The sequence below is a fragment of the Mustela nigripes genome, chromosome 2 (assembly GCF_022355385.1).
Source record: "Mustela nigripes isolate SB6536 chromosome 2, MUSNIG.SB6536, whole genome shotgun sequence".
NCBI lineage: Eukaryota > Metazoa > Chordata > Mammalia > Carnivora > Mustelidae > Mustela > Mustela nigripes.
Genome location: NC_081558.1, coordinates 17,817,306 through 17,844,784, shown reverse-complemented (window position 1 = coordinate 17,844,784; position 27,479 = coordinate 17,817,306). Strand labels below are relative to the sequence as shown.

The 27,479-nt window shown below is 42.0% G+C and overlaps 1 protein-coding gene across 10 annotated transcripts in view; it reads left to right on the top strand.

Moving 5' to 3' along the window:
• The first annotated feature begins 1,922 nt into the window (after window positions 1–1,922).
• MAP4 (microtubule associated protein 4) overlaps window positions 1,923–27,479 on the top strand; it is a 197,325-nt gene continuing 171,768 nt past the window's right edge. For 4 of the 10 annotated variants that reach the window (XM_059389612.1, XM_059389610.1, XM_059389617.1 and 1 more), the window contains exon 1: window positions 1,934–2,425. The gene's annotated coding sequence lies outside the window, so the exon portion shown is untranslated. Of the gene's footprint in view, window positions 2,426–27,479 lie in introns of all 10 variants that reach the window. The other 6 variants (XM_059389616.1, XM_059389618.1, XM_059389611.1 and 3 more) reach the window with 4 other exon arrangements.

Here is a 27,479-nt window from a genome sequence, read left to right as displayed (position 1 = left end):
TGAACTGGAGAGGGTGGTGTGTAGGTTGTGTAACTGGGACTGAAACAGGTGGGAGGGAGCGCTTGGAAGTAGCTCTGGCAGTATGCAGGAAAGAGAAAAGGGACTGGACCAGACAGTATTGGTGTTGGTGGAGAAGTTTCTGAGGCAGAAGGAGCATCTGGAAGGCCTGAGATGGGGAGAAGGGGGGAATAACTGAGAATGACTCTTGAGTGACTATTTTGGGATATGTGATACACGTAACATGGTGACTTTATTAAAGAAGGAATGGAATATTCTAACACTTTTGAATTTTCCTAGTCATCTGGCTTCTAAGGAGCTTGAAGCTAATTCCACTCTTGAAGCCCAGGACAGACATTGGGGCTGGTTACTTTAGGCAGCAAGAAGGATCAGAGTAGCTTTTTAGCTCCCACCTGTATGTTTCCCTTACAACAGCTAGTCCTGTTTGGACAAAAAGCTGTGGAAGTAATATATGAAATCATGCTAATTCATTAGGATAGGAAGTCTATTTTATTTACTTTTTAGTAAGTGACTATCACTATGCAGTCCTTCCTGATGTGCTGGTGCTCATTCAGTGTCTGTCGGATGCATGAATTCAAGCTTGTAATGGTAGTTCCCCTGCCCTGGAGTCTGCGCGTGAGACAGGGGAAAAGCTTTGAGTTTCGTCCCACAGCACCTGCCTTATGAATTGGTCTGTGACCTAGATCAGTCATTTCAGTTCTCTATGACTGGCCTGAAGTTCTTTGCAGGGCTCCAAATTCATAGAACTATGCCTTTTCCACTTATCCTTCTACTCTTCATTCCTCTGTATTTGTATAAGCCATAAATACTCCTTCATAGTCATTATGAGCAGTACTCTAAATGCTAGGTACCAATCTAAGCACTTTATATATATCAACACATATGACCCACCTAACAACCTTAATAAACTAGGTGCCACTACTATCTACTTTACAGTTGAGGAAAATGAGGAGCAGAGAGATGAAATATCTCCCGCAAGCTCATATAACTTGTAAGTAGCAGTCCCCAGATTTGTACACAAGGACTCAGGGTCCAGAGTCCAAGTTTAACTACCTCTCTCTGCTACTTCCAGGTGACCCTAATGGGGGCTATGTCAGAGGCCGGTGACTGCATTATCCCACTTTTACTAAGGCAGCTGAAGCTGAACTTCCCCACGGTGACACTTGCTTTCAAGCAAGTCCAGTGTTCTTTCTAAAGCAGGTAACCAGCCAGCTCTAGGGGTTGACTACATGGTCCCCAGGCCTGGTTGCCTGAGTTAAGGCACCACTCTGATTGCTGGCTTGCCGGTCATTAGGTAAATTACCAAACTTCTGTGTTTGTTTCTCAATCTGTAAAATGAGAATGGGAACATTAACACCAATTGTAGAGCATCCTTGTGACAGCAAAGGAGTTATTAGGTGTCACACACTTAAACGAGAGTGCCTGGACTATAATAAGTACTCAGTAGGCGTGAGCCATCACTTTTCCTTCTGGACCACTGGTAGCTAGCAAACGTATAACGTGACCCAAACAGTAATTTTAAGTTTCTTAGTGGCCACATTTTAAAAAGCAAACAACAACAAAACAAAAAAAACACCACGAAACTATTTTAAATGTGTTTTCTTTAATCAAATAGATCTAAAACGGTAATAACCAATTTTGCTATCAACTGTCGTTTATAATCAATATAAAATTATGAATGAGATCTATTTTTTGGTGCTAAGTCTCGGAAATCCGATGTGTACTCTACACCTACAGCACGTTTCAACATGAAACAGCCACGTCGCTTGTGGCTGGTGGCAGCGCAGCCCTAGAGGGGCCCCACACCCGCGCCCCGTCCCCCCACAACTCCTTCCCGCGACCAGCTGGCCCGCGCCCTAGGCCCCGCCTCGCGCCCCGCCCAGGTTACATCACAGAGCCCGCAGGCCCCGCGGGTGGGGAGACCGGGCCCTGGCCGCGTGTACCCGGCCGCTCGCATCCTCTCCGCTCCAAGCACCCAAGTTCTGAAAGGAAGCAACGTCCACTACAAAGCCCTGGCGGCAGTCGGTCTACCCGCCGGCCGCCCGGGTGCTAGCCGGCGGGAGGCGGGAGTCTGAAGCCCCCACGCGTACCTCGCCCCCAACGGCCCTCCGCTCGCGCCGCTACCAGTGCGAGGTCGAGGCGGCGGGGCCGACGCCCATTGGCTTGCCTCAGCCCTCCGCCCGCCCCCTCGCCGCGTTTATTGGTCGGAGCAGCGGCGCCCGCGGGATAGGCGGTGGCGGCGCCCCTCCCTCGCGCCGGCCCTCAAGAGGGCGACGAGGAAGCGGCCGCCTCCCTGCGCCCCGCCCCACGGGCTTGCTCGGTGGCTCCGGCTCCTCCCGACTTCTCCCGGCTCCTCCCGGCCGTCTCCCGGCTCCCTCCGGCTTCGGCTCAGGCGCAGCGGCGGCGGGTAGGTGCGGCGGCAGGCGGGGCCCGATCTGAGGGGCGGCCTCCCCACTGTCCCGGGGGCTGCCCGAGCCGCGCCCCGCGGGCGCCTGGGACCCCGCAGGGCCCGCGGGAGGCTGGGAAGGGCGGTGGCCACGGGCCTGTGGGACGCGGGGGCGGCCGGGCTGGGGGCCTGCGGGCGTGATCTTCCGAGGCTTAGAGGAGTGATCCGGGGGCGCCTCGGGGCGGACGGGGCTGAGAGGACCGGGGTTTCGGGCGTCTGGGGCGTGGGGCCGAGCGACATGCTTTGGGCTCAGGATGGGGTTGCGCTCGCGGAGCGAGGGTCGGCTGCGGTCTGCGGCCCTGGGTGGGGTTCGGGGGCAGAGAAAAACTCAAAGGTCCGTGAGACTTCGGGGGTCAGTTGAGGTGGGGTTGATGTGAGCTAGAGAGAGTGGCCAGTCTGGGGTTACGGGCGGGGCTGAGGGGCGGTCTGGAGAACCGGGCCCCAGCCTGGGCTCTCTGCGCGCGTCTCCTCCCGCACTGCTGGGGGACTAGCGTGTGTCTGGCTGCGGGAGGGCAAAGCCGTCGCAGCAAGGGTGGGGATGGGAGGATTGGGACTGGGACCGGGAGGGGGCAGTTGGAAACGTTACCCAGAACCGAGATTGTGATTTAGCACCTGGACCAGGTTCTCCGCTGGTGTTGCTTGAGCCCTTTTTTGGTGAAATTACCCCGTGGGGGTCAGGACGTTGGGTTTTTTGTTTGTTTCCACCCAGGAACGTGTAAATTAAATGCTTTTGCTACTTTAGGGAGGAGGCAGTCATTACGCTTAGGTTTGTGTTTTAGCACCCAGACCCGGTGTGGAAGGTGTTTCTCGGGAAGGTTAGTGTTACCCAGCTCTCTCCTGGAAACTCCCTTTCTTCCTTCCCTCCTCTGGTTCGGTTACACTATTGCTCCCCAGGGCCTCTCGATTCGCTCTCCCGGGCTGCATAGCATTGCAGTGTTCCTTGCTGTGTGTGTGTGTGTGTGTGTGTGTCTGTCTCCCGCCCGTTTCCCTGCTGCTGCACTTTTGGCAACTGCCTCTGCTCTTTCCCAGGGATGGTTGTGGCATTGCATCAGGGGATATTTGTGCTTGTAATTTGCTCACTCAGCCCAGGAAGAGGGAGAATAGTATGCTGCAGAGATGGGAGGGGGGTACCGTCAGCTCGGCTGGGTAGGCAGAGAAATGGGTGTGGTGAGGGAATACAGCTGCTCTAGGCCTATAGGGTAACACTGCCCAGTCATCAGCTCAAAGAGATTCAAAGAGCAGCAGCAACAGCTATTTTTATAAATCAGTCCTGAATCCAAGCTGAGCACATGGATTTAGAGTGAACAGTTGTCATGCTCTAACTATTACCGGCTGGGTGTTTGGTAGACAACACTGGAGTTGCTAAGGGAGAGCTGTGCAGTGCAGCAGGTACTTTACTTGCAACTTTTAAATTTTGCTCCTCTCACCTCTCTGAGACTGGATCTCTCTCTTCAGGGGATGTCTTTCCAGTGCAGTGGTTTGATGGTCTAGACTACTCCTTTTCAAGTGAGATGTTCCTGGATCAGTGGTAGTCTTCCTCTCCAGTTTGGCTTAAAAATAATAAAGCTATCACCTTGTGAGCACTTGAGCCATCTTCTAGGCACTAACCGTAGGTATTTGTTTACAGATGGGGAAATTGAGACTGGTAGAAATAAGGGGTCACACAGATAGTTATGTGGCGGAACTGGCATCCACGTCAAGGTCTCTCTGGATTCCCCCCAACCCCCCACTAGTTTAGATACGTGAAATTTTTGGTTTATGCAAGGGTGACTCAAGCGCTTGAGAATTTATTCATGCAAAGTAATCTCACCAGAGACTGATAAACCAGGTACGAGTTTATTTACACCGAAAGTATAAGGTGCCATGTACACAGTTGGAATTAATTATCCACTGGCTAGGACACCTCCTTTGTTTCTGGCCAGCCAAATCAGTAATAAAAAGGCAATTGATTATAGAATGGAAACTAAGGACCTTGGATGTTCTTGGGATGTTTTAATCAAGTTACTGAATTCTAGTGAGTTTCCCTTCTTTTCCCATTGTATGAATAAATACATTAATGTGTGACAGTGCTGGGAAACTTCTAAAGACATTTTCCCACCCTGTCTCAGTGTCGTTGTTGTTTTTTTAGTCATCTCTTCCAATACTTATCATTTCAGCCTATTTAACCTGTGTCAAATTTCTCAAATTTACAAGTAGGTTTACATTATGTATTAAAAAGTCATTTTCCATTGTTTGCTGACAATGAAGGAAGCACCTGGGTTCTTATTTCTAGGTGGCTTTGCTCTATTTTTAATTTTTCTTGAGAATATGAAAACTTTTTATTAATTGCTTACTCTGGCATTCAGAGGAAAGTAGGACAGGTTTCCCAAGCTTGCTTGAAATGGATTGAGATCTGGGAAAGATACTGCCTTGGGGTTTTAATTTTGGTTTTAGGGTGGGGGTGTTTGTGGAAGTGAGTGTCCCCTTGTGTAAAGGGGAGTGTTTGTGTGATTTGAACCTCTCATCCCCATCAAGATAGGTGACTTGGCATTAGTTTGTTCTTCCCGATTTCAGTGTCTTGTTCTTTTTCCCCGATTGATCCATCTTTGTCTCTTGAAATTTTTGCTGTTGACCCTTCGAATGTAGGGCATCTTCTTCCTCCTCTTTCTCTTCTTTCTTCTCCTCCTCTTCCTTTATTCCCTTCTTTTTAAAATTACTGTTACTACTGTTTTTAAGTAATCTCTACCCCCAACATGGGGCTCAAACTCAGGACCCTGAGATCAAGAGTTGCATGTTCGGTCCACCAAATGAACCAGCCAGGTGCCCCCCTTTTTCTTTTTTTTAAATATTAAGCATGGTTAGTTGATGTGTAGATTTTATTTTCCCTTAAAAAGCAAGAAAAATCTGAGGAACATTTTGACCTAATGGAAGTCATCTGGTGGTTCATTTGATTTGGTCAATTTGAAAAGGAAACCGAGTAAATGTCACTGATTTCACTTTGTTCTTCTAAACGGCACTTTTAGAACCAGGTTTCTGTAGACTTACTGCTAGGAATGTGTTGAGGACAATTATGATCAAGAAAGGGGTTAAAGCAAACTAATATATATGAGGGATCATATTCACTACCTTTTTAGAGCTTCCTGGGCTAATCTCTCGACACAGACCTAATGGGAATTGATTTTGTATGTCATTAAATTTTTGATTAATTAATTTATTTTTGAGAGAGTGAGCATGTGGTAGTGCGCGCATTGGTGGGGGGGGGGGTACAGAGGAGAGGGAGAGAGAGTGTTTTAAGCAGACTCCAAGCTGAGTGCCAAGGGATCCAGGGCTCAGTCTCACCATCCTGAGATCACAGCCTGAGCCGAAACTAAGAGTCTGAGGCTTAACGGAGGGCACCACCCGGGCGCCCTGTATGTCAATAAATTTTTGAGCTTGAAAGTCAATCCAGTTTACTTTGGCATTTGTTTGTACAGTAGAAAAGTTAATCTTCCTTTTCTTTTTAATATATATATATATATTTAAGATTTTATCTACTTATTTGATGGAGAGTGATGCAGTGAGAGAGGGAACACAAACAGGGAGAGTGGGAAAGGGAGAAACAGGTTTCCTGCTGAGCAGGGATCCCGACTCTGGGCTCGGTCCTAGAACCCCAGGATCATGACCCGAGCAGAAGGCAGACACCCAACAACTAAGCCAGCCACCCAGGTGCCCCTGGGGGGGGTTAATTAATTAATTAATTATTTGAGAGAGAGAGAGAGAGAGCATGTGCCTGTAGGAGCGAGGGTGGGAGGGGGAGCAAGAGAGAGAATCCTAGTGGGACTCTGTGCAGCTCTATCGCACCACCCTGAGATCACAACCTGAGCTGACACTAGGAATCTTGACACTTAAACCTACTGTACCTCCCAGGCACTTGAAAATGTTAATCTTCTCACCATAAAAACTATCTTATTGGTTTGCATGTATTTAAATTTCTTTTAAAATGTATTACTTTCCCTCTTTCTGACTTTACAATAAGGCAGTTTAAAAAATAATTTATTTTGAAATAATTTTAGATTTATAGAAGACTGTCAAGATAGTACAGAATGTCCATATAATCTTTATCTAGCTTTCCTTAAATTTTTTTTTAAAGATTTTATTTATTTATTTGACAGAAAGAGATCACAAGTAGGCAGAGAAAGGGGGAAGCAGGCTCCCTGCTGAGCAGAGAGCCCTATGTGGGGCTTGATCCCAGGACCCTGGGATCATGACCTGAGCCGAAGGCAGAGGCTTTAACCCACTGAGCCACCCAGGCACCCCTAGCTTTCCTTAAATTTAACATCTTCTGTAGTGAGACATTTATTAAAATTAAGACATCAATATTAGTTTAATATTTTAACTAAAATATAGGCTGTCCTCTCATTTCCCTAGTTTTTCCCCAGTGATACCCTTTTTTTTTATTACAGGATCTGATCCAGGATACCACATTACATTTAGGTGTCCTGTTTCCCTAGTTTCCGACAATCTGTGACAGTTTGAGTCTCTCCTTGCCTTTCTCTCCTTGACACCTTTGAAAAGTAGCAGTCAGTTATTTGTAGAATGTTCCGGAATTGGGTTTTCTGGTATTTTGTCTTGATTAGCCTGAAGTGAGGCATTTCGGGGAGGAATACCACAGAAATGGTATGTCCTTCTTGTCACATCATACTGCATTTCAGGGGATACCTGATAGCAATGTGACTTATTACTGATGTTAACTTTGATAACTTGATTAAGGTAGTATCTCCCTGGTTTCACTAAAGTGACTATTTTTCTATTTCTTTCTTTCTTTTTTTTTTTTTTTTAAAGATTTTATTTATTTATTTGACAGAGAGAAATCACAAGTAGATGGAGAGGCAGGCAGAGAGAGAGAGAGAGAAGCAGGCTCTCTGCTGAGCAGAGAGCCCGATGCGGGACTCGATCCCAGGACCCTGAGATCATGACCTGAGCCGAAGGCAGGGGCTTAACCCACTGAGCCACCCAGGCGCCCTTTTTTTTTTATTTTAAAGATTTATTTATTTGACAGAGAGAGAGAGATGACAAGCAGGCAGAGAGGCAGGCAGAGAGAGAGAAGAAGCAGGCTCCCTGCTGAGCAGAGAGCCTGATGCGGGGCTCCATCCCAGGACCCTGGGATCATGACCTGAGTCGAAGGCAGTGGCTTAACCCACTGAGCCACCCAGGCGCCCCGATTTTTCCATTTCTTTACTTCATTTGTTAGAAGCTTGCTGGGTCAAGCCCATTTCTGGAGGAAGGGAAGTAAGCTCTACCTCCTGAAGGGATGAGTATCAAAGAATTTGTGAACCTGTGTTAGAATCACCCACAGTAATGAATAAATATTTTGGGGAGGTTCTGTGAGGCTACCCAAAGATCTGAGTTTCATCCACGAATTTTAGCATTCATTGGTGAAATTTGCCTGTAGTGGCATTTACCGTGTAATTGTAGTGGTGATTTTCTGTTTCCCTCATTCCTTCTACATTATTTGGAATTCTTCTGAAGGGAAGATTTGTACACGGCCTTCCCCCCCACAGTTTATTTACTTATTCATTTGTATCAGTGAATACGTATTTTTTCTTTCGGGATGTAATCTAAATACCATGCTTAGTTGCTTACAGTCTTCTGGCTTTGGCCATTTGGTACTTAAGTTCTTTTTTTTTTTTTAAAAGATTTTATTTATTTATTTGACAGAGATAGAGATCACAAGTAGGCAGAGAGGCAGGCAGAGAGAAAGGAGGGAAGCAGGCTCCCTGCAGAGCAGAGAGCCCGATGCTGGGCTCAATCCCAGGACCCTGAGCCCATGACCTGAGCCTATGACCTGAGCTGAAGGCGGAGGCTTTAACCCACTGAGCCACACAGGCACCCCTGGTACTTAAGTTCTTTCTCTATGTCCTCCTTTTTTTTTGGTGCTGCATGATGCTCCAATCTCATCTTGGATTTTCCCTGCCCCAGCCCCCACAAAAATCAGCCATTTTCCCAAGGAGCCCTGGTTTCTTTTATTGGAGAAAAATATTTAGAAACACAGATCTGGATTCTAAGTGAACTGGATGTACTCACTACTGCTGGGCTATCACTGCTTCTAGATGTCTTAGAGGGCAGACCTAGGAACTACATGTATGTATACTGCTTACAGTATCCATATACGTACATGTATACTGACCCAGGTACACACACGTGTATGTTTATTTCCGTATCTATCAGTATATAAATATGATGTGGTCGTACTGGTCTCTCTGACTCTAGTCCAGTACCACAAGTTCATTCTAGGGTTCCTCTCCTTGCTTATTTGTACCCCCCCCCCCCACAGAAACTTGGCTCTAGTTATTTATAATAGATTTACTTAACTGTTCAACCTCAGTGTATGTGTAAGGTAGGAAAATGGAGTTTTCATTAGCATAATAAAGTCCATTTCCAAAGCAGTTTGCAGTTGTTACCTAATTTAAATTATACTCCTATAATATTGGTATTTTAAATGACTGTTTTTCAGCCTCAGTGGAGAGGTGATGTCATTTGCCCTTGGCCAAACAGGAAGTGAGTGACTGCAGCTGGAATTGATGACCTGTTCTTACTCCCAGGGCTAGCTTGATCCCAAGCAAAGCAGTCTTAAGTATCTTGACTAATAAGTCAGCCTTTGTCCCTTAGTGGGTTTGCTCCTTTTAATTAGAGAAGTTCCTGAATTTTAGAATTTTTTTTTTTTTTAAAGATTTTATTCACTTATTTGACAGAGAGAGGGATCACAAGTAGGCAGAGAGGCAGGCAGAGAGAGAGAGGAGGAAGCAGGCTCCCCGCCGAGCAGAGAGCCCGATGCGGGACTCGATCCCAGGACCCTGAGATCATGACCCGAGCCGAAGGCAGCGGCTTAACCCACTGAGCCACCCAGGCGCCCCTAGAATTTTTTTTTTAAACTTTGACAGTGTTGACAGCAGGAGTAATTTCTTTTCTGGAATTATTTTGTCCCACGTAAGTTTTTTCCAGACTAAACAGTTTTTTCCCCCCAGCCACCTCTTAGGAAATGTGCTTTCTAAACCTTTTACTATGTTGGGCATCTCTTGTGGACATGCTACAGTTTGTCATTCTGTCAGATGTGGTCTGATCCAGATATTGTATTAAGCCCTGGAAAGGAAGTGATTAAGGAATTCAGAATGACCCCTTTCCACTTAGTTTCCACCCCTGCTGCTTTGAAATAATTTTTTTTCTTTCTTTCCATATCCACTTTTCAGTGTTGCTTTATACTTGCCTGGTAGTAAGCTCCCTTCTAGGTATTTTTCCTTAGAGTTGCTGTTAACCCATCTTTATTCTTGATTGGTTGATTTTCTGATTCTATGTTTTGGACTTGTTTATTATGCTCCTGTTTTCTTTCTGTAAGTCCAGTTTCTGTCCATTGTTCCAAAGGAGACTTTTTGAATCCTGATTCTATTATCCCGTGCCTTTGGTACCCTTCCTGTGTCTGTAATTTAGATATGTTCTTCCTCTATTTTGACTTGAGTTGATTAAGAAAACATTTGCCGAGATAGTGCTAAGATCAGATTTTATATGTAATTAGAGATAAATTAGCAGTAAAACTTAATACTTTATTTCCTCCTTACTTCTGACTTTTATTACCTTAGTATTTCCAAAGATTTTGGTTCTGATTTTCTGCTATAGTTTATGTACAAAATTATAATTAAATATTTTACATAATTTTTTAAAAAAGATTTTGTTTTAATCTCTATGCCCAACATGGGACCTGAACTCACCACCCCAAGATCAAGAATCACATGCTTTCGGGCAGCCTGCATTGCTGTCATTTAAGCATTGGATTATTATTATTATTTTTTTAAAGATATTTATTTCAATCTCAAGTAGGTGGAGAGGCAGGCAGAGAGAGAGAGAGAGAGGAGGAAGCAGGCTCCCCACTGAGCAGAGAGCCCAATGCGGGGCTCGATCCCAGGACCCTAACTAAGATCATGACCCGAGCCGAAGGCAGAGATTTAACCCACTGAACCATCCAGGTGCTCCTAAGCATTGGATTCTTGATTTCAGCTCAAATCATGATCTCAGGGTGGGTGAGAATGACCCCAGCATTGGGCAGAGCTCAGCAGGGAGTCTGCTTGAGATTCTCTCCTCTCCCTCTGCCCTTTCCCTGCACTTGAGAGAGCTCATGCACCCTCTCTCTCCAATAAATAAATAAAATCTTGAAAAAGTGCATGCTCTACTGACTGAGCCAGCCAGGTGCCCCTAAAATATTTTAAGTCTTGAACTCTGAAGGCACAGCTAGGTTTTTTTTTTTTTTTTAAGATTTATTTGTTAATTTATAGAATGAAAAATTTAGGGGAGATTGTGGATAGTGTGGTGAGTGGGAATAGAAGTTAGAGACCCTTAAGAAAAATGTTGCTTCCTAAAGTAACTCCTCTCGTGAGCTCTTTTTTTGTTAAACTGCCTGAGATGATGATGATTCTTCTTTTTTTTTTTTTAGACTGTCTGAAATTCTTGATCAGATGTTCATTTGGGTTAATCCATGTTCTGTGTGAGGAATAGAAATACACTGGGAAGATTCAAGAGAGCTCTTACTCATCTTCTTATAGGTAGATCATATTTTCATCGGAATAGTTTGTACTGGGGTATAAATGTTTCTTTGGGTGACAGGTGATTTCTTCTTCTTTCTTTCTTTCCTCCCTCCCTTTTCCATCCTTCCCTCTCTCTCTTTCTCTCTTTTTGACAGAGAAGTGATTTCTGAGTTTAGGGAGGAGTGGGAAAAGGGAGAGGGTGAGCAATAAAACAGGCTTAGGTATTTTCCCGTTAGTATCAGCTTTAGAAAGCCTTTCTGATCATTTTCTTAGCCTGGTTATGTATTCCTCTTTGGTGTTTTCACTGATATATATCTTTGGGTATATGTTATTCCATATTAAAAAAAAATAAACGTATAATTCACATATAATAAAATTTGCCGTTTTAGAATATACAGTTCATTCTGGGTTTTGGTGTATTCACAGTGTTGTATATCCATCATCACTATAAAATTCCGGAACATTTGCATCATCTCCAAAAGAAATCCCAAACCTGTTAGCAGTCACTCCCATCCCCCATCCGTCCAATCTCTGGCAATGAGGTATCTAATTTCTGTTGATGGATTTGCCCATTCTGGACTATCCCATAAACGCAATCATATAATATATAGCCTTTTGTATCTGGCTTTTTTCATTAGCTTGTTTTTATTATTTATTTATTATTATTGACAGAGAGGAGAGAGACAGCAGGAGAGGGAACACAAGCAGGGGAAGAGGGGAGGGAGAAGCAGGCTTCCTGCTGAGCAGAGAGGCAGATGCGGGGCTGGATCCCAGGATCCTGGGATCATGACCTGAGGCGAAGGTAGATGTTTAATGACCTCTCCCTCTAATGGGGCCACCCAGGCACTCCATTAACATATTTTAAAAGTTTGTTCGTGTGGTAGTGTATATCAGTACTTTATTCCTTTTTCTTTCTTTTTTTTCTTTCTTTTTTTTTTTTTTTTAAGATTTATTGGAGAGAAAGACAGTGCATGTATGAGTGTGCAGGTGCAGAGGAACAGAGGGAGAGAATCTTAAGAAGATTCCCTGGTGAACACAGAGCCCGACATGGGACTTGATCTTTCAATCCTGAGATCATAACTTGAGCCAAAATCAAGAATAAGATGCTCAACCAACTGAACCACTCACGTGCCTCTTCCTTTGGATTTCTTTTCTTTTCTTTTTTTTAAAGATTTTATTTATTTATTTGACAGAGAGAGAGATCACAAGTAGACAGAGAGGCAGGCAGGGGGGGGGGAGCAGGCTCCTCACTGAGCAGAGAGCCTGATGCGGGGCTCGATCCCAGGACCCCGAGATCATGACCTGAGCCCAAGGCAGAGGCTTAACCCACTGAGCCACCCAGGCGCCCCTTCCTTTGGATTTCTGCATCAGTTTTACTTCTTTATGCCTTTCCACTGGGTTGAGATCTTCTTGAAGAGTCTATTGAATTATTTCATTTCCTTCTTTTTCTCTATTACCAAATGTATATTCAGTTAACACTGGTATAAAAATGCCGTTGTAGTGGAATTCATTGTAGCGTAATGTCATAGAAAATGGCACAGAGGGAAAGTGGAGTATTGTTAAGAATATTTTACCTAGGGGCACATGGGTGGCTCAGTTGGGTAAACGACTACCTTTGGCTCAGGTCGTGATCCCGGAGCCCTGGGACTGAGTCCCGCATCGGGCTCCCAGCTCCGTGGGTTAGTCTGCTTTTCCCTCTGACCTTCTCCCCTCTCCTGCTCTCTCTCACTCTTTCTCTCTCTCAAATAAATAAATAAATAAATAATCTTAAAAAAAAAAAAAAGAATATTTTACCTATTATAAAATGTTTCCTATGGTCCAGAAAAGTTCAGTCATCTTACTTCTATGTGTCCTCTGTACACTTGCCTCTAATTACCCTTTGTTACTGGAACTCAGAATGGGTGTGTTGAAATAGGAACCTTAATTTGATTTTATATATTCTCTAGGGAAATGTGTTCTGTCCTTATTCAAGAATAGTTCTTTGATGAACATAGGAGTACTTAAGATGCGTTTGGCTATGTTGATTGTTAATTTTGTGTTCACATTATTTTGTGTGTAAACTTAAGTTCATTCATTTTCATTTTCCTCCTTATCACTAAATCACAGAGAGACAGGGGATGCAAAACATTGGCTGTCAAAGGGCAGGATCTGACCTGTTATTTTTTTACTGTTCTTTCTTTAGTAGACATGAAGAAATGCCTTTTTTTTTTTTTTAAGATTTTATTTATTTATTTGACAGACAGAGATTGCAAGTAGGCAGAGAGGCAGGCAGAGAAAGAGAGGGAAGCAGGCCTCCCGCCAAGCAGAGAGCCTGATACGGGGCTCAATTCCAGGACCCTGAGATCATGACCTGCACTGAAGGCAGAGGTTTAATTTCTTAGCAGTAGTAGCAAAATACAGCGGTATAAGATATACCTGTATTATTAAGTCTGTCCTATTTAATTTAGCTCTAAGATGTGATCTGGTAGTGTCTTTCTATAACTTTGCCTATTTAAAGGGAAACCTTTAGGTTATTACTGAAGTCCATATTTCTCAAACATCCTGCAGTTGCATTGCCTTATCAATTGTGAGCTTGATTTCATAATAGTAATTTTTGCATTCCTCCTGTTTTTTTGTAGGAAACTTTATAAAAATGAAAAATTTAACAGGGCGCCTGGGTGGCACAGTCAGTTAAGTGGCTGCCTTCAACTCAGGTCATGATCCAGGGTCCTCGTATCAAGCTCTGCATCGGGCTCCCTGCTCAGCAGAGAGCCTGCTTCTCCCTCTTCCTCTGTCTGCTGCTCTGCCTGCTATCCCTCTGTCAAATAAATAAATAAAATCTTTTAAAAAAAATGTAAAATTTCTGATCCTTCACAGAAGTTGAGATTGGTTTAATGAAATGAACCCCAAGTACTGTCTCTTTATTTTTTTATTTTTATTTTTTGAGAGAACATGCACGTGTGCGTGGTAGGGAGAGGAAAGAGGCAGAGAGAGAGAGAGAGAATCTTAAGATTCTCTGTAGAGCCCAATGAAGGGCTTGATCTCACAGCCTTTAGGTCATGATCTGAACTGAAGTCAGGAATCAGGTGTATAACTGACTGAGCCCACCCAGGCACCCCAAGAACACTTGTCTTTAATAATTATCAATCCATGACAAATTTTCTTTTTTTTTTTTGAGGATTGTTTTAGGCAAGGTCACTTTCCCTTAGTGGGAAGATCAGAGGGTCTTTTTATTTTTATTTTATTTTGTTTTTTAAAGATTTTATTTATTTATTTGACAGAGAGAGATCACAGTAGACAGAGAGGCAGGCAGAGAGAGAGGGAGAGAGAGAGAGGGAAGCAGGCTCCCTTCTGAGCAGGGAGCCAGATGCGGGACTCCATCCCAGGACCCTGAGACCATGACCTGAGCCGAAGGCAGCGGCTTAACCCACTGAGCCACCCAGGTGCCCTTTATTTTCATTTTTTAAGATTTTGTTTATTTAGGGGCACCTAGGTGGCTCAGTGGGTTAAAGCCTCTGCCTTCGGCTCAGGTCATGATCCCAGGTTCCTGGGATTGAGCCTCATATCGGGCTCTCTGCTCAGCAGGGAGCCTGCTTAATTCTCTCTCTGCCTGCCTCTCAAGCTACTTGTGATTTCTGTCAAATAAAATCTTAAAAAAAAAAGATTTTATTTATTTGTTGTCAGAACACACAAGCAAGGGGGAGCAGCAGGCAGAGGGTGAAGCAGGCTCCCCACTGCACAGGGAGCCCAATGCGGGACTTGATCTCAGGATCCTGGGATCATGACCCAAGCCAAAGACAAATGCTTAACTGGATGACCCAGACATCCTGCCGTGACCAGTTTTGATTCATCTGTATCCTCTCTTATTCCCCAGCTATTCTATACTGGAGTATTTTGAAGAAGATCCAAGACACCATATCATCTGTAAATATCATGGGATGTGTCTTAAAAGATAGTACTTGTGGTTTTTTTTTTTTTAAAGATTTATTTATTTGAGAGACGGAGATCATAAGTAGGCAGAGAAGCAGGCAGAGAGAGAGGAGGAAGCAGGCTCCCTGCTGAACAGAGAGCCTGATGTGGGGCTCTATCCTAGGACCCTGGGATCATGAATCCGAGCCAAAGGCAGAGACTTGAACCCACTGAGCCACTCAGGTGCCCCTCTTTTTTCAATTTTAAAAAATTTTATTCATTTGGAAGAGAGGGAGCATGGGTGGAGTGAGGGAGAGAGAGACAGGGAGCCTGATGACAGAGAGCCTCTGAACAGGGAGCCTGATGTGGGGCTTGATTTCAGGACCCTGAGATTATGACCTGAGCCAAAGGCACACACTTAACCCACTGAGCCACCCAAGTGCCTCTCTTTATTTAGTCTCCTTTAATAGGATCTTCATACCTGTTTTTCTCTTTGTAATTTTTATATTGAAAAAACTGAGTCATTTGTCCTGTAGAGCTTTTCATATGCTGAATTTTACTATTTGCATGTTGGTGATGGTATTTAACGTTTTTCAGTTGCCCATGTATTTCTTGTAAACTTTAAATCTCCAAGAGGTCTGATTTGTTCCGGCAGGATGCCTGCCTTATTCTAAGTTTCCATTCTAAGAAAAATCATTAAATGTAATGGAGTTCATAAGAGAATGTCATTGATTGAAGCTTGTGAGTAATATGATATGGACCTGCATTATAGTACTGATGTCAAAATGTCATCACTTTGGGGGTGCCTGGATGGTTTAGTCGGTTAGGCATCTGCCTTCAGCTGGGGTCATGATCCTAGAGTACCAGGATCAAGGCCTACGTCTGGCTCCTTGCTTAGTGGAGACCCTTCTCCCTCTGCCCCTCACCCTGCTTGTTGATCTCTCTTACTCTCTCTCAAATAAATAAATAATTTAAAAAATATGACAGCATTTTGGTTCTGAAGGAGACTGGGTTCTGCCAGTTTCAGGTTTTTCTTGACAATAAGGATGAAGAACATTGCTGAACCCTCCTATTTAGCAGTTTGTGTTACTCAGATTGAGGGCTGGGGGAGCAGGTGAACTAGTTCAGCTCATCAGAGAATGCTGATCTGTATAGAAGCGATCCCTGGACATACTAAAAGTTTGAAAAAAGTGATAGTGAACATGAGATTAGAAGTGTTTCATGTGTTTCCTTAAAGAACACACATTGGTCTTTTTCTTTCTTTCTTTCTTTCTTTCTTTCTTTCTTTCTTTCTTTCTTTTTTTTTTTAAAGGTTTTATTTATTTATTTGGCACAGAAAGATCACAAGTAGGCAGAGAGGCAGGGAGAGAGAGAAGGGAAAGCAGGCTCCCTGCTGAGCAGAGAGCCTGATGGGGGGCTTGATCCCAGGACCCTGAGATCATGACCTGAGCCAAAGGCAGAGGCTTAACCCACTGAGCCACCCAGGTGCCCTGCTTTTCTAATCTTTTATTGTTACTTGTTCTATGAGGAAAATGGGAAATTTGGAAAATACAGAAAAATATCAAGGCAAAAGTAATCATTTGAACACTGTCTCCCAGAGATAACTACTTTAACAACTGGGCATATTGCCTTACAGTCTTTCTTTCTAGGTGTACACATTTTTTTCTTAGATATTTCTGCTAATAAATAATTATCTGTTACTTTTTAAAAACTTAAGGTCATGTGATTTCCTGTGTTAGTAAAAGCTATTTACTCTTTTTAAAAAAGATTTACTTATTCTTGAGAGAGAGCAAGAGAGCGAGCACATTGGAGTGAGCAAGCACTTGGGGAGGGGCAGAGAAAGGGAGAGAGAATCCCAAGTAGACTCCCCTCTGTGCGCGGAGTTCAGTGCAGGTCTAGATCTCACAACCCTGAGATCATGAGCCAAAATCAAGAGGTGGAGGCTTAGCTGCCTTAAAAGCTGTTTAATCTTTAATGACTGCATAATGTTGCATCATATGGATGGGGTTTGATTTACTTAGTTTTCTTTTGTTATTTCATATAGACATTTTTTTCATCTTGGGTTGTTTTTATACATAAGAAACTTGTTTGGGGCTCCTGGGTGGCTCAGTGGGTTGAGCCTCTGCCTTCGGCTCAGGTCATGATCTTAGGGTCCTTGGATTGAGCCCTGCATCAGGCTCTCTGCTCAGCGGTGAACCTGCTTACCCCTCTCTCTGCCTGCCTCTCGGCCTACTTGTGATCTCTCTCTCTCTCTCTCTCTGTCAAATAAATAAATAAAATCTTTAAAAAAAGAGTCTTGTTTATATTTCAGGTATTTATTATGATAGATTCTTTTTTTCTTAAGATTTTATTTATTTATTTGACATACAGAGATAAGTAGGCAGAGAGGCAGGCAAAGATAGAGGAAGGGAAACAGGCTCCCTGCTGAGTAGAGAGCTTGATGCCGGGTTGGATCCCAGGATCCTGAGATCATGACTTGAGCCAAAGGCAGAGAGGCTTTAACCCACTGAGCCACCCAGGTGCCCCCGATAGATTCTTTTTTAAAAAGCAGATGTATTGAGATATACTTTACACAACATAAAATTCACACTTTCATTGGTTTTTAGTATATTTACTAAGTCATCACATCATCACTGCTACCTGATTAAAAAAAAAAAACAACAACGTTTATTTATTTATTTTGGGGCAGAGGAGGAGAGGGAGAGGGAGAAACTTAAGCAGACTCTGTGCTGAGTGTGGAGCCAGACACAGGGCTCTATCTCACAACACTTAAATCACAACCTGTGCCAAAACCAAGAGTCTTGACACTTAATTACACCACCCAGGTGGCCCTTGGATTTGAATTTTAATTTCAAGTATTCTTTTTACTATGTTCAGTTTAATACCACAGATATTTATGTATCTTCTAGGTTGTAGCAGGTAAGTGCTACAGATGATTTTTTTAAAGTAAGTTGTAAAATGTTAGAGAGGAGACACACACTGACTATTTTAATAGTGTTATCATGATACAGACTGTAAATGCTCTACAAAGTTAACTACCTTTTACATAGTTTGAAGGTGCTATGTTAGATTGACTCATACCCAAGGATTCAGGTCTTTTTATTAATTTTAATTAGAACTGGGTAGTTACCATTTACTCTTTTTTTAAAAAAATTTCATTTATTTGAGAGAGAGCAGGGGGAGTGGTGGATGGGGTGGGGTGGAAGGCGGGGAGCCGCAGTTGGAGAGAGGAAGCCGACTGCCTGCTGAGCAGGAGTCTGATGCAGGGCACCATCTGGGACTTTGGGATCGTGATCCAAGCCGAAGGCAGCTGCTTAACTGACTGAGAGCCACTCAGGAGCCCCTTAACTATTCTTTAAAACAGTTCTTCGCATGCTTTTTTATTGCCTTTGAGACAGTAATGGGGAGATGATGTTATCAGTCAGAAGCGTAAAGATGATAGATTCTTAGGATTGAAAATATAAGCACTCTTAGAGTGGAACATAATAACTTTGTAGTTTTAGTATTGTGTTTTCAGAACTGCATTTTCAGAGACATGCACAATTGAGAGCCTTTCCAGAGGAAAACAGTCTAGACTGTGATGAAAGTAGAAATTAGATGACTTGAGGGACACCTGGGTGACTCAGTCATGAAGCATCTGCCTTTGGCTCAGGTCATGATCCCAGAGTCCAGGGATCCCATGTTGGGCTCCCTGCACTGCAAGAAGCCTGCTTCTCCCTCTCTTTGTCCCTCTGCTTGTGTTCCCTTTCTTGCTGTCTCTCTCTCCGTCAAATAAGTAACTAAAATATTAAAAAAAAGAAAAGAAAAGAAAAAAATTAGGTGACTTGAGGCACTGTTTAAGGAATTAGAGATGTTTCACTTGGTGAAGAAACAGGTGGGGCCAACTTTTATCAAATACATCAAGATCTGGCAAGTGAAAGAGAGATTAGTTTTAGTATTTTGTTGCTTTGGCATAATTAGTACCATCAAGTGGAAGTTAAAGAGAAAAATGGAGTGGAACTTTCTTAGATGATAGTGAGTTTCCTATGACTATTCATGTTAAAGTAGAGCCTGAGCAGTGTTCTAGAGATACTGAGAAGATGGTTAGGTTGAGTGAGCCTCAAGATTTTGATAAGTTGTTCTTGGTATTGGTTACCAATAAAGATCCCTTTAAAAATTTAGCCCATGCGTGCCTGGGTGGCTCAGTAGGTTAAGCCTCTGCCTTCAGCTCGGGTCATGATCTCAGGGTCCTGGGATCGAGTCCCGCTTCGGGCTCTCTGCTAGTCAGGGAGCCTGCTTCCACCTCCATCTCTCTCTCTCTTAAAAAAAAAAAAAGGATTTAGCCCACAGGGATGCCTGGCTGGCTCAGAGGATAGAACACGTGACTCTTGATCTTGGAGTTGTGAGTTGGAATCCCCACATTGAGTGTGGAGATTACTTGAAAAAAAATAAAGAATCTGACAGCAAAGACCCTGTCCCTAGAAAAAGCTTCTGGGCTTGTGTATGTGTATTTTGCTCTCATCCTTGAAGAACACTTTCTGGGTGTAGAATCGTATGTTTTCTTTTCTTTCAGCGCATTGACTTGATCATTCCACTATCTTTTGGCTTACATTGTTGCTGTTGTGCCCTTAGCCTTGGTGTTCATTTCCCTCACATATTCTGTAGCATTACTAGTTGTTGATTATCCCAGACTGTTTTTATAATTTGAGGGTCCTTGGTTTATTCAGATTAGGAGAACTTTGGGTGCCAGTGCACAGGAGGGGTATTCCTTGGCCATAGTTTCTCAGGAATTTTTGGTCCTTTTGCCACTAAGGCAGGCTTTTGTATCATCTCCTATGGTTGTGGGAAATTTGGGCTTTGGTTTAGAGCTGGTTCACCTTGAGAGGTATAGGGGGATGTCTCCATATAAGAAAGACAACCTTGGGAGGGCCCTGATTTCTGTCCTGCTTGTCCTGTGTGGCCCTTGAACTGAAGCTCTAGATTAGGAGTTCTCAGATTTTAGTGTATGTATAAATCACGGGGTCTTGTAACGGAGATTCTGAAGGTTCAGAGTGCATTAGTTTGTTTTCAGCTCCTTTGGGTAAATACCGAAGAGCACAGTTGCTGGACTGGATGATAATGCTATGTTTGGTTTTGTAAGAAGCTGCCAGACTGTCTTCCAGCTGTATCATTTAGCATTCTCAGCAGCCCTGAGTGAGAGTTCTTGGTGTGTCACATGCTTGTCTACATTTGGTGTTGTCAGTATTGTGGATTTTGGCCATTCCAGTAGATGAGTAGTGGTATCTCATTTTAATTTGCAGTTCCCTAATGACATGTGATGTGGAGCATCTTTTCATACTCTTATTTGCCACTATATATCTTCTTAGGTGAGGTGTTTTGTTCACATCTTTTGCCAATCTCCTTTTTAATTTTTTTTTTTTTAATTTTATTCATTTATTTGAGAGAGAGAGAAAGAAACAAATACAGAGCAAGAGCAGGGAGCGATGAGGGAGGGGCTCGATCCCAGGACTCTGGGAACATGACTTGAGCCAAAGGCAGATGTTTAACCCACTGAGCCACCCAGGTGCCCCCGGTTTCTTTTTCTTACTGTTTACTTTTAAGAGTTTTTTGTACATTTTGGATACTAGTCCTTTATCAGACATGTGTTTTGCAAATACTTTTTTCCAGTCTGTGGCTTGTCTTTTCATTCTCTTAACAAGTATATTCTGCAAATCAAAAGTTTTAATTTTAGTAAAGTCCCAACTTAAAAAATTTTTTAATTTTAATTAATTTTTTAATTGTAAGTTTTTTAAAGATTTTATTTATTTATTTGACAGACAGATCACAAGTAGGCAGAGAGAGAGAGAGAGAGGAAGCAGGCTCCCCGCTGAGCAGAGAGCCTGCTGCAGGGCTCGATCCCAGGACCCTGGGATCATGACCTGAGCTGAAGGCAGAGGCTTTAATCCACTGAGCCACCCAGGCACCCCCAAATTTTTCTTTTTAAATGTATAATGTTTTTGGTGTTCTTCCTTAAGAAGTCATTGTCAAACTCAAGATCACCTACCTTTTCTTCTAAGTTATCTTTCAGGAGTATTATTAATTTTGTGTTTTATATTTAGTTCTATGGTCCATTATTCTTACCATCTTTTAATTTCTGTAGTTTCTTTTAATCTTCTGTAGTTTGGTTGGTTCTCTAGATTTTATTCTGTAGCAGTTTTATCACTCATGAGCACAAATGATAAGACTTTTTTTAGTAGGCCAGAAAGGTCAGCATAATACGTTGCCTTCTGTTATAGTGGTCCAAAGGAAATGTATTAGTAAATGTATGAGTGACTGATCCAGGTACTTTTTGATGATGGCACTATATATTGTTTGCAGAGTTCGACTGCAGACTTACAGTTGCTGAACCTATGTATATTAAAAACTATATGATTGGAATTTTTTTTAAAGATTTTTATATTTAGATAATCTCTACACCTCATGTGGGCCTTGAATTTGTGACCCCGAGATCAAGAGTTGCATGCTCCTCCAGTTGAGCCAGCTGGGTGTCCCTTTATGATTATAATTTTATTTATTTTTTATTCTTTTTAAAAGATTTTATTTATTTATTTGAGAGAGAGAGAGAGCATGAGAGGAGAGAGGTCAGTGGGAGAAGCAGACTCCCCGCTGAGCAGGGAGCCCGATGCGGGACTTGATCCAGGGACTCCAGGATCACAACCCGAGCCGAAGGCAGTCTCTTAACCAAATGAGCTACCCAAGCACCCTAATGATTAGAATTTTAAAGACCAGAGGTTTAAGAGAAGAGTATTTTGATTTTGAAGTAATTAACACTTCATATGTCCATAGACTTTATGGACTATAAAGGATCAAAATAAGCATGGCTTGCTGTTATACTAAAGTTCATATCCTGTGGGGTTTTTATCATTGTCTAGTTCATGTAGTTTTGGCTCATAGCTCTGTACTTTTACTTTTATAATTCAGTCATGAAGTCTCTTGATTGGCTGTTAAGCTAACTTTCGCTTCCATTACTAATCATGAAGGCTGCTTAAAGTAAGCTCCTAGATTTTCAGATCAGGTTCCATGCAGGAGAACTTAAGTCAAAAAAACACAGCTGTTTTGTTGGTTTTAAACAAAGTGAATACAGGTCCCCATATACGTTTCTTTCTTTTTCTTTTTCTTTTTTTTAAGATTTTATTTTAGGGGCGCCTGGGTGGCTCAGTGGATTAAGCCGCTGCCTTCAGCTCAGGTCATGATCTCAGTGTCCTGGGATCGAGCCTCGCATCGGGCTCTTTGCTCAGCGGGAGCCTGCTTCTCTCTCTCTCTCTGCCTGACTCTCCGCCTACTTGTGATTTCTCTCTCTGTCAAATAAATAAATAAAAAAATCTTTAAAAAAAAAGATTTTATTTTATTTTGCAATATTTATTTATTTATTAGAGAGAGAGAGCAGGGTGAGGGGCAGAGGGAGAGGGAAAGAATCTTGAGCAGACTTCCTGCTGAGCGGGATCCCAGTTCGGGGCTTGATCTCAAGACCCAGAGATCATGACCTGAGCCAAAGTCAAGAGCTGGATGCTCAACAAACTGAACCACTCAGGCACCTCTAAAGATTTTATTTTTTTAGGTAATCTCTGCACCCAATGTAGGAATTGAACCCACAATTTTGAGAGATCAAGAGTTGCATGTACTTAAAAAAAAAAAAAAAGTTCCATGTACTGACTGAGCCAGCAGGTGCCCCCATTTTTTCTTTTTAGTTAATGAATTATGTAGGTCTTTCTGGTAAAATAACAGACTGGTTATTGAATGACAGTTTTGTCAATAAAAGGGATTATATGGTGGAGATGGTAACCAATTGTGACAGTTAATTATTTAAAAATTTAAAAAAAAAGATTTTAATTTATTCATTTGACAGAGAGAGAGAGAGCATAAGCAGGCAGAGTGGCAGGGAGAAGGAGAAGTAGACTCCCCCCTGAGCAGAGGCAGGACCGTGGGATCATGACCTCAGATGAAGACAGACCCTTAACCAGCTGAGCCACTCAGGCGCCCTGTGACAGTCTTTAGGAAATTCTGTTGAAGACACATCATCCCATTCAGCCAGACTCTTAAAATCAGATATACTGATCAGAGTTAGGCAAGTCGAATAAGATTTTTGGCCTAAAAAACATTTGGAAGTGGGTGGGTATACATTGTATTTATGTGTGCTTCTTGGTTTCTAAAGAATCTGTTTTTATGCAGATTTTCACATTATATACGTAGCACTTGTAAGCCCTGCAAGCTTGCTTGCTTGCATGTTTGCTTGCTTGCTTTTTAACAAGACAGCAATAAACTAGCTGAAATGATGAGGTAATACCTTTCTAGCTCATTATAGTCTAAGAATGAGTCACTGTTCTCTTTGTGAAAAAACCCCAGGATACCTTATTTTTTTGAAGTCAACTTTTTTGTATTTGAGTTTTAAGATGTTGCTTCGTTTAAAGCCAGTGAAATGGAACTGCTAGGTTTTTGGTTTTGTTTTTAAGATTTATTTAATTATTTGTGTGTGTGTGAGAGAGAGAGAGAGAGAGAGAGAGAGAAAGCTGGTGGGGGGATTGGAGTAGGAGAGAGAGAAAGTCCTAAGCAGATGCTGTGCTGAGCATGGAGTGCCACACAGGGCTTGATCTTACGTACGACCTTGAGATCATGACCTTAGCCAAAACCAAGAGTCCAGTGCTTAACAGACTTTGCCACTCAGGCGCCCTGGAACTGCTAGGTTTTTAAGCATCTTATAATTTTGAAATGCTGATTATATTATTTAATCTATTAAGTATTCGTTGACTTTTTAATATGTCCTAGGTTTTGGCTAAGATACTAAGTATATAAGAATTAGTAATTTATAGTCCAGCTTTAAGTTCAAATATTTAATATATTGATCAGTTTTTAATATAATTTCTCTATTCTGGTTTTTTAAAGATTTTATTTTTAAGTAATCTCTATACCCAATGTGGGACTTGAAATCGTAACCTTGAGATCAAGAGTCACATGCTCTACTGAGACAGCCAGATGCCCCTCAATTCTGTTTTTTAAAATTGTATTATTTATTTTTTACACTAAGAGATAATTACAGATTTACATGCAGTTGTAAGAAAACAATACAGAGAGATCTTTTGTACCCTTTACCCAGCCCCGCCCCTTGTAACAGTTTGCAAAACAGTATTACAACCAGGGTATTGACTTTGAAACCATTAATGGTAAATGGTACAGTCAATCTGGAAAAGTTTGGCACTTTGCCTAGAAGTGTAGTTGCTGACTCATATGGCAGTTGTATATTTAGTTTTTAAACAGATGCCATTTATATTGACACAATATGGTAGAAATCCATGCTCTTCACTGACAACACAGTTGCCTTATTTTATAGGTCTGCAGGGGTTAAAGTCCTGGCTCCCCTCCTTGGCCATCTCTGACTCTACTGAAGGGGATGTTAAGTGCCTCATTCTAGCCTGGAGAGGGTGGATACCTTGTGTTGAGCTATAATATTTTCTTATGATGATTGACTGCTGTAGAGTGGCTATTGTCTAAATTTTGTCTTGCTAGGCAGGCCCTTTACTGGTTCTTTGGTTAAAAGAGAGCAGGATTTTATTGGGAGTTTTTCTTGCCTGCATTCTGTTTTTTGGGTTGCCAGCTTTGTCAGTCCTAATTCCGAGATATATAAGGAAAAAGAAAACCCAAAAAAGAAAACTTGTCACTATATTATTCCTTGGTTCCTGAGTTCCCTAGCTATTTTGCTTTCTTCTCTCTACCTTCAGAACCTGTTTTATATATAATGTTAGGTATACCTAATGAGAGGAATAGGGAAAAGTAAATCTTTGCTATCTTCCCCAAAGCAGAAGAGTTTTTATGTAGTTGGTTTTTTTCTTTTTCTTTTTAAAATATTTTATTTTTAAGTAATCTCTGTGCCCAATGTAGGGCTCAAACTCATAATCCTGAGATCAAGACTTGTACCCTCCACCGACTGGGCCTGCCAGATACCCCATATTTGTTTTAAAGTGACATTTATTTTTCTAAGTTAATATTTAATGTAGAATATACAAAAAGTACAGAAGAGAATAGCACTTTGATAAACATTTTTTCCTAGCTATTTTCTGTGGATATATATACATACACATTTTTCTTATTAAAACAAGAACTGTAGGGATTCCTGGGTGGCTCAGTTGGTTATGTGTCTGCCTTCCGTTCAAGTCATGTTCTCTGGGTCCTGGAATTAAGTTCTTCATCAGGCTCCTTGCTTGGCAGTCTCTCTCTGACAGATAAAATCTTTAAAATAAGAACTGTTTATACTATTTAGGAAATTTAAAAAAAAAAAAAAGAAAAATTTCCACTTAAGTATATTACAAGCATAATTTCTTGTTAATAAATACTTTCGTATAATGCCATTTTTTGTGATATCAACTAGGTTGTAATGTGTATATTCACGAGATAATTAGCATCTATTACTTTCCTAAGGTAAGTGCTTGAGAGTTCCTGTACAAATAAAGGATGTACTGTTTCATGTGAATCTCAGTGTTTTGAGGCATTGCTTTTTTACTGAAGAAGTCTGAAGTAGACCAGGGTTAGCCATAAGTTTCAGAAATTCTGGGTGTTAGGGTAGGTGTTTAGATTTTAAAGTTTAAAAATAAAAGTATCCACGTCTTTACAAATGCTATTTTCATGAAAATTCTTGTTCATGTTTTCCATAATATCATGAAGGGTCATTATACTTTGTAGGAGGAAAATCAGAGATAATAATGGCTTTCTTGTTTGTTCTTGGAGGAAATAGGAGATACTGGCAGTGTTTGTTTCAGTGAACCCTAGCATTAGTTTTTTGCTGGAACTGCAAAACATAAGCCAGGGTGACTTAAATCTTTTTCCGTAGTACAGCATATTCTAATTGCTGTGCAGTATATTTCCACATGTTCAGATTTATTGGGGAGCTTAGATTTCATAGATCGCGATTTTAAAGATTTTATTTATTTATTTGTCAGAGAGAGAGCGAGCGAGAGCCAGTACAGGCAGACAGAGTGGAGGGCAGAGTCAGAGGGAGAAGCAGGCTCCCTGCGGAGCAAGGAGCCCGATGTGGGACTCGATCCCAGGACGCTAGGATCATGACCTGAGCCGAAGGCAGCTGCTTAATTAACCAACTGAGCCACCCAGACGTCCCAAGATTGCGATTTTAGTATTAGTTATCCAGATTCATGTAACAGGTCTACTAGAAAATTGTTACCCAATTTCATTTTTTTCTTACTGTATAATTTTTTTCTTAGCACAATGTCAGTACCTTCAGTTGTAAGTCAAATCAAAACCAATAGTTATTAAATCACTTTACAGATGAACATAGATCGGGAGCGCCTAGGTGGCTGAGATAGTTAAGCGTCTGCCTTCAGCTCAGGTCATGATCCTGGCATCCTGGGATTGAGCCCCAAGTCATGCTTTGTGCTCAGCAGATAGTCTGCTTCTCCCTCTGCTTCTGTCCTCTCCCCCTGCATGTACTGTCTCCCTCTCAAATGAATAAATAAAATCTTAAAAAAAAATTAACAGATCTGAAAGTTCTTTGTATAATATTTGGAGTTATTTTTAGTTTGTATTTTTTTTTAATTTTAAAAGTTTCTTTTTTTATTTTTAAAAAGTTTTTAAAAAAGATTTTATTTATCTGTTTGACAGAGCGAGCGAGAGATCACAAGTAGGCAGAGAGGCAGGCAGAGGGGGAGGAGGAATCAGGCTCCCCGCTGAGCAGAGAGCCCAATGGGATGTGGGCGAGCCAAAAGCAGAGGCTTAACCCACTGAGCCACCCAGGCGCCCCTTTAGTTTGTATTTCTTGAAATGGGAATGTACATGTGTCATTTGCTTAGGTAGCTGTTCTTTTGACTTAACATGGAACAGTTAATTAAACATGAATTATGGTATTGATTATATTTTTAAAACTTAATTATAACTATATTTACTATTTTCTTTGCAAAAGTGATAATGCTATAAAAAATTTATTGTGGAGAACATAGCAGAATGTATAAACTTGTCAAATCATTAAGTTGTCCACCTGAGGCCTATGTAACATTGTATATCAACTGTACTCGAAAAAAATTAATTTAGAAAAAGCGGGGAAAAATAAGAAATTTCTAGTTTTCATATTCTTTTACTAGAGTTAACAATTGAGGGGTGCTTGGCTGGCCCAGTAGGAAGAGCATGAGAATCTTGATCTTAGGGTTATGAATTTAAGCCCCATATTGGGTATAGAGATTACTTAAAAATAAATAAATAAATTAAGGAAAAAGAGTTAGCCCTTGAGAAGTGCTGAGCAAGCCCTCTTTCCTCTGCCGGTCTCTGCAGCTTGTGGTTTGGGATGTTCATCACTGTCTGGCAATGGACCCTAAGTGTCCCAGATCAGCTTCATTGGGATAACCTGGAGGGTCTTTTTATTTATTATTTATTTTTTTAAAGATTTTATTTATTTATTTGACAGACAGAGATCACAAGTAGACAGAGAGACAGGCAGAGAGAGAGAGGGGGAAGCGGGCTCTCCATTGAGCAGAGAGCCCAACGTGGGGTTCAATCCCAGGACCCTGGGATCATGACCTGAGCTGAAGGCAGAGGCTTTAACCCACTGAGCCACCCAGGCGCCCCTGGAGGGTCTTTTTAAA